This window comes from Triticum urartu, chromosome 1 (genome assembly GCF_003073215.2).
Source record: "Triticum urartu cultivar G1812 chromosome 1, Tu2.1, whole genome shotgun sequence".
Lineage (NCBI taxonomy): Eukaryota > Viridiplantae > Streptophyta > Magnoliopsida > Poales > Poaceae > Triticum > Triticum urartu.
Genome location: NC_053022.1, coordinates 181,058,228 through 181,066,619, shown reverse-complemented (window position 1 = coordinate 181,066,619; position 8,392 = coordinate 181,058,228).

Here is an 8,392-nt window from a genome sequence, read left to right as displayed (position 1 = left end):
TACATACTGATGAATAACAATGCATAAGATATTCAGAAGCATGATGTCCAAATTAAGCAGATGGCATTGCGATAGAGTAGAATGACAGTACTTGAATTTGAAAACATGTTATCATGAATGGAATAGGTACTGAAAAACAGGAAGGCATGACATATTTACATGCATGCTTAGCATGCTAAGCACATGTCATTGCAACAGAGTAGATACACTCCAGGACATTATATGCATGTTGTACCCATATCACGGGCCAAGTTAGAGCAAGGACCTTGTGGGGTGAAGAGGATTCAACATCTTTCTGCAAGTCTTTTGAAGAACTGCCCTTACATGTTCCATCATATTGGGTATCATTGACATCAAGTTTATTGCCTTTACATTGCTCGGTGAGGTTCTTGTGGATATATCAGTGTGTGCAATTATATCTGACATGGATGGAAGACAACTAGTAGTTAGATTTATGTAATGAGTGCCTGTAGGAGACAACATAAATAGTAGGACTGGGGTTAACTAGCAGCAACAGGTCTCAAAAACTAAAGGGAGAACACAGATGAAAGCTACAAAATATGTATCGTTTGTACTCGAGATTAACTAGATGGCACACAAAAGTATTAAAGAACAACATAGGTAATACTAGAAGTGGTATAATACTATAATCACCAGCCTGTGGGATAGCATTGGCTGATGGATGATAACTATGGAACATCGTGACCTAAAGAACAAGTATCTTAGCTGAACTATGGAACAACGTTAACTCCTGAACAAGACCCATAAGAGATCAGCATGAATATACAGTGAAATGTGATAATCTATTTTCCATGCTTATATGAATAACAAAGCCATAAATGTTGCACACAAGTAAGATGAGGGTACAACCTATCTGGCCGCCATCCATAGGAGTGAGCACCATGTGCTGACTTGTCGATGGCCCTACAATTGTTGTGGCTGTCCATGTTGGGCACGCGCATTCGATGCAGGGAACTATTGAGTAGGGACTATAGCTCCCTTCTGGTGTATGCTTCCCTTGTTGGAGCAGCTGCGGTGAGTCGAAAGACGGTGTGGCTGAAGATGCAGATAACGCATAATGTTAAGAACGACACATCTCTTTGATCTGAGGAAATACACTAAGAGATCAACAACAAGGTACGAGAGTGGTCACACGTCTGTTAACTGAGACTAAATTGGGGTCACACGATTTTATTTTATTTTGGTACTGTCCGATCTACAATGGATGGCTTGATGGCCGTCTTGTGCCTCCTGTCTGACACTGTTAGGAATCTTCCCTGAAGAGCCAGCGACCAATGACAGAGCAGCTTTCCTCTGCCGTTCGTGGCCCCGGCCAAAACCCCGCCCCTCGCCCCACCGCACTGCCGTGGTTGTGCCGCCCCCAGGCCAATCCACAAAGACTCCCTGTCATCCAGATCCGGCGTCGGCAGTACCTTGAGCCCACACAACTCTAAGATAGCCATCTAAGCGCTGCTTCCGCGGCGAACTTGCGGCCCTACACCCTTACGATAGACACCAGCCAACCGGCATCCTAGGAGCTCCGCCGCCTCGAGGGGTGCTGCTTCCCATCGGGAATCGATTGGCCCAGAATAAAAATTCAGACAACTGACGCCTAAATAAAGTGATTTGAGATGAGGGTGCGACCTATCTGGCGGCATGGTGAAGTAGGAAGGTCCAGCTGCCGAGTCAGTGAGGCCGGCGCGGTTGCAGTGGCCACCGGTGGCAGGGAAACAGTGATGTCGCGACGGTTGATGGCTACGGGGAAGCTATGCCGGGACTCTGGACGGATCCAAGGTTGGAGCCGCTCCGGCGCCATGAACAACGGCGGTGGTGAATCGGCTCCGGTACGGTTCACGCGACCGTCGTCGAGGCAGCTCCAGCAGCACGGAGTAAGAGGCACACGACCCAGTGCATGACGGAAAATGGACAGCGTCTCCAGCATTAGGGAGGAGGGCGGCTGTGAAATTGGTGCGGTGGAGGGCGCCATGGAGGAGGGGCTGAGGTTTCACGGCTCAGGAGAAGGGAGCTTCCGGGGAGAAGGTGATTTGGCGCCCACAAGGTATGAATGGGGGGGGGGATTGGGAGGGGAGAGGAACCATGTTTTACGGACGCATTTGTCTGAAATGTGAGGGGGAGTTACAGTTCTAACCCTGCCTTTAGGCTTCTCGGCTTGGGTCTGTGTACTGAGGGTCAGGGATAGTAGAGTAACTTTGCTTCTCCCCAAATAGTGGGTGGGAGCGATTTTGGGCGAGGAGGGCGTGTTTGAAATATAGTGGGCACGAGCGATTTTGGGCGAGGGGAGCGTGTTTTGAAATAGTGGGCGCGAGCTATTTCGGGCAAGGAGAGCATTTTTTGCCGACTATGGTTTATGAATTATTCGGCACATGTCATTTCAGCCTAGGAGAAGGCACGCTTGGATGAAGTTACGAACCTACCCTCGATGCACAAGGGGCCAATTAATGTGTCTCCCACATAGGACGGTAATTTCACGTCTCCCATTTATTTGCTCGGGCGATTTCCACTGAGCAGAGGATGTTTAATGGTTCGTTCAAAATTTGGGAGAACGAGCATCCACATCTACCTTACCAAGTCGATTCGAATCAAATTTAGAAATATTAGCTTGCCACTTCTTTTTCGATGGAGAGATGATGCTCGGGAGTAATGTGTGTTTACATGCTCGTTGCTAGCGATTTACTATATGACAAATAGTTGACCCACTCAAAAATGGGAATCAAACCCAAAATGAAATCTCTCGATTCAATGAAATAACTCGTTCACCTGGTCAAAATAGTGAACTAAATCCAAAATTGAACACCTCAATCGAATAGCATGTTGTACAGTATTATAGTACTCCATGAACATGTTGAAAGTGAAATTAATGAACTTGTTTGATATACGCATATATCCATTCATGTGTGGATTGCATACAGCACATTCTCCATTTTAAATATTTGAATGCAAGTTTATATTGAAACATGGTTTATATCAGTCTTTGATGCATAAAACGTGACCTCCCCCTCTCCCGGACTCTTGCTCTCTCTCTGTCTCACTGACAATCTTCAATTCTGTCGCACGCATCCAACACACAAACCTTGTTGGTCCTCTCTCTTTCTCTCCCTCTCTCTCTCTTTGCGTGTGTGCATGGGGGGGTATTTCTAGTTTGCATGCATATATACTCCATCTATAGGTCTCTCTCGCACACTATGTATGATTCTCTAGTCCAAGCTAGATATCTTGGGTGCACTCATCGTACGCACACAAATTCCTCGGCTCGTTGCCCGTAACTCTCTCACGCACCACTCTATCGTCTCGGAGCTCTTCCCCCTCTCTCTCAAACTCTCCATCTACCTGGGTCACGCATACACATGCATATCTCACTCGCACTCGATAGGCCCATCTAAAACTCTATCTCTCTCCATCTCACATGCACACACACAATGTCATGCCTAGCTAGCCAAGTATGATGGTCTCTCACTCAATTGTAGGCACACACAGTCCCCCCTATATGTATATGACTAGCTAATCTTAGTCTCCATCACAAACATGTGCATGGTCTATCTCGATTTCTCTCGGGGCATCTTTCTATCGCACACGCACCTCCCTCGATCTCCCACCCATATAGTCTCCTCACAATCTCGAGGGGGTCTCTCTATCACAAACACACCCTCTCGCCCTCCCCATGCGTCCATGTTCTCCATGTGTCCATCTCGACCTTTGTTCCTTGTTGGCCAGACCTCTATTGGACATGTGCTATAGGGGTGTCTCTCTTCGTTGCAAACAATCACACACTAGCTATCTTCGTGTATCTCCTCGCCTCGCTTTTCTATCTCGGAGATGCATGCGTGATATGTTTGCCTAAGAAACGAAAACACACACACTCTCTCTAATTTATCGTTTGTTGTCACTTTCTCTTTCACACACATACTCTTTTTGCACACATACTCATTCTCCTTCACACGCACTTGATACCTCTCGACTTAGGCACTCTCCTCGGTCCATAGCATATTGATTTATTGAAAAGTACATCTGGAACGTGGAGAAAAACAATTACATCTGGAACGGCAAACATATACCATTAGATTCACCATGAGATGTAGTTTCGTATGATGTATCTTTGGTATTGAAGATATAAATAACACTTGTGTAAACCTGATCAAAGTTTCCAAAGTTTGACTTCTAAAAAAATTACATGCACTACATTATCGAGCGGATGGAATATCTCTTTCCCCCTCTCAGCTATCTGACGCACCACTCAGCCTTATCGGGGCTCCTCAATCTCTCTCAAACTTTATATCTCCTTGGTTCACACATACACATGTCTCGCTCGCGCTATACATATAGACCCATCCAACACTTTCCGCCCTTGTTCTCTCTCTATGTGACACGCACCCCCCTAATAAGTACCATAATCCCTAACTCCATCATAGGTGCAAGCACTCCCCCTAAGTATGATTATCTCTCACTAGCCATCAAGAACACACGTATTTTCTCCTTCCATCCATACGTTTATCTCGATATCTCTCGGGGTATCTTCTATCGCGCACACACCTTGTCACTCGATCTCCCACCCATGTAGTCCCATCATGATCTCCAGGGGATCTCTTTATGACAAACATACACTCTCTCCTCCCCATGTCTGCATTTTCTCCGTACGTCTCTCTCGACCTCTCTCCCTTGTTTGTCAGACCCCTCTTGGCCATGTGCTAGGGGTCTTGCTCTCTCGGTTTCAAACAACCACACACTATCTCCTCACCTTGCTTCCGTTGTCAAAGATGCATGTGTGATATGTTTGCATAAGACACACACGTTTTTTCTCGACTTTTATCGAGTGTTGTCCATGTCTCTTTCACACACGCACACGCACTTTTTCACTCACTCTTTCTATTTCACTCTCTCTCTCTCTCTAGTTAGGGACTCTCTCTTGTCCATAAGCATATGGATGTTTTCAAAAGTCAAACCTCAGAAAAGTTTGACCAGGTATATGTGGAGAAAAACATTTACATCTGGCAAGATCATTAGATTCATCACAACATGTACTTAGTTCATACTGTCATTTTTCTTTGGTATTGTAGATATAAGTAATTTCTTTATAAACTTGCTCAAAGTTTCAAATGTTTGACTTTTAAAAAAATGTTGGAACTACATTATCGAATGGATGGAGTAGCTCTCTCTCTCACTGCTATCTCTCACGGGCCTCCCCTCTCACACGAACACTCCATACTGACGGATTATACACTCACTATGTCAGTGTATAGCTCCGTATATTGTTTAGTTGACCGGTCAACCAGTCCACATGCTGCCTTGTCAGCTCGTGTTTTGTCTCTTCGTGTGCTGGCCCATGTGGCAGTGGGTGAAAATAAGTAAACCAGAGGCCCATCTGACACGCGGTGAAGTAAACAAAGTTGAAACCACTCGGGGTAGCACCCCGCACACTAGTAAACTGAGGGTGCATTAAGGACACACTTCTTTCGCGTGGAGGATGCACTCGCGCACAATTCACCACTGCGCAGCGGCATGCACAGAAGGACGCACTCGTGCACACCCAACACACAACACACACCAGCACAAGTGTACACCGGTGTCGCCGCCGGTTGAGATGGACGGCGAGGCAGCCAACAAGAGGAGGCGGCTCGAGCCAAAACCGCATCCAGCGAGCCTGGACTTTATCAGTAGCCAACCCGACGACATGCTGCTCGTCATCATCGGCCTCCTCCCCACCAAATCAGCCGTGTGGACCGCCCTGCTCTCCCGGCGATGGCGCCCCCTCTGGCGCCGCAGCCCCCTCAGCCTCACCGTCAACAGCAACCTCTGCGACGGGGATTGCAAACGCATGGCCGCAGTCTCCAAGATACTTTCATCGCACCCGACATCCGCATGTTCAGTACCAACTCAAAGGTCCAACCCAAGTTCGACGAGTGGTTCTTATACCCCTCCCTAGATCAGCTCGAGGAGCTCAGCTTTGAAGCTAGACGATGTCACTCTCTGCCGCTGTCCGTGCTCCACCTCACGCCAACGTTGCGCCGCGCCAACTTCAGCTCTTGCTATCTTCCCCAGATTAATGCCACGCCTGCCCTTCTTCTCCCTCAACTCAAGCAGCTCGACCTCTTCGACGTTGTCATCTCGAAGAAGGTTATGGAGCACCTGCTCCGCAGCTCTACTGCGCTCGAGTACCTTCGTGTTGAGCAGATCCACGGGTTCATTAGCCTCCACATCGCCTTGACGAATCTCCGATGGATTTATGTGTCTTGTTGGCCCCGCAACAAGACATCAATTGGGAAGAGATCACTCCAGCTGTTCCATGTTATGGTCATTGAGAATGTGCCTTTCCTTGAGAGATTGCTTGTATCGGATCTCGAAGGTCCAACAAAAATCAGGGTCATTGACGCATCGAAATTGACAGCATTGGTGCACTCGTCTGCCAAATTCTCCAAACACTTTATTGGATGCGTAATCGTTCAGGTACAACACTCATCTTCTTCTCCATCTTCTTGAAATTCACATTTTTAAATTTCTTCTTGATGTATTTGCGACTGTCTTCCAGAAAATGATTCCCTCAAACTTGACCCAGTCTATGCGCACAGTGAAGATCTTGGCAATAAAATCTATCGGCCGCAATCTGGATCAAGTTGTTGCATTCCTTACATGCTTTCCGTGCACGGAGAAGCTACTCATTGAGGTGAAACTTCTTTCCTATTAGTAAACGGTAATCACAATGTAGCTCAATTTTTTTTCGTAATTTTCCCAAATTACGATGACAAGTGTAGTGTTCAAAACTGCATCTACGCACTGCACCGAAAGAAATGTTTTTAGTATTTTTTCTCATGTGATCACCTGCATCATTTTTGTTGTTGTACTACTATAGTAGCCTAGTCTAGTCATAGTGGAAAGTAACTTAGACTACTCCAGTAAATCTATGGTTACCCTAAGATTAAGTCCTACCTCCGTCCTGGTTTACTCTTCCTATTTTGTAGTATCAAAATTTGACCATAGATTTAACTGACAAAATGTTAATGCATGTCAGTAAGAACTATATTGTTGGATTCGTATTTGAACATAATTTCAAATGGTGTAATTTTTAGTGACATGCATTGGCATTTTCTTACGTAAATCTATGGTCAAAATTTTATACTAAATAAGAGGTAGTACAAAAGTGGGCTATAACGACCCTCCACTATGTAGGCCAAAACACGTGCCAAATTCACTTGTGATGCATTTGGCATCGATGCCCCTCCATTGCTCACCTGGTGCCTCAATATGGATCACCTACTTTGCTCCGGTGCCAAATTAATAACTCATGCAATGAAAAAACACTTGCTGGGAGAGAGAGAGAGGACAGAGGCAATAAAAAACACTTGTTTGGGAGAGTGAGAGGCTGGTGTAGTTGGTTTGATTGATTTGTTTATACATGTGGGTCTGTGTGCAAAGTGGTGCCAACTCTCTCACATCGCGAGAGCGGTGCCAAAATCTTTTGATTTGACATCGATGCGTATTATGTGGCATACTTTTGCGAAATATGGCATCGGCCACATAGTGGAAGGCAACAAATGCCCAAGATCTTCACGTACTCCTAGGTAAATGAGAGGAAAGAGAAAGAGAGAGAGAGAGAGAGAGTGAAAAAATATCACTAGCCAGCCAACCCTATCGTATGAGCGAATGATATTGGTACCTCTTGATGAGGCAACAATCTTATATAGCCAGCTGCTCTAATATGTTCTCTTCTTTTGCAGATAAAAAAAGACCCGAAAGTGAAAAATGTGCTGCTCTATAACAATTTCATCGAATGCCTTGATCTCCATCTTACAGAAATTGATTTGATCGACTACCGAGGCAGCACATCTTAGATTAAATTGGCCAGGTTCTTTGTTTTGGAGGAAAGTGTGCTCATGGTAATGAGGTTTGGCGTTCTCTGGCGCAACAATGAATGGCGTGCTGATCACCGCAAGCGTCTAAGCCTAAATGACAAAGTCTCCGCATAAGTTGAATTTGTTTTTGAAACATCAAGTGGACAGAGAATCAAAAACTTATTTGCCCATTAGTGACTTGTCAGGGCGGTGGATTTTAGTTTGTACGATAATGCTACATCCACCTAAAGTAATGAAAGTTCTTATGTAAACTTCCTAGTAATTCCCTCTTCGTAGGTGCAGCATTACTCCTAACATTTGTAATATCAGTTTGAAACTTGTAATACTGCCGTGTCCTATTCCTGCATTTTCCAAATCATGCGAATCAAACAGGTCCCAAGTTGGTGATGATGTTGTGCCTGCCATCTTTCACCAACAGCCGTCGGATCTAGATCTGACACATACAAACCAAACTTCTCCAGTTTTGCAAAAAGATGCCCACACTTGTTCCCTATTTATAAACAACTCCTTGTCTCTCACAATCAGCCTTA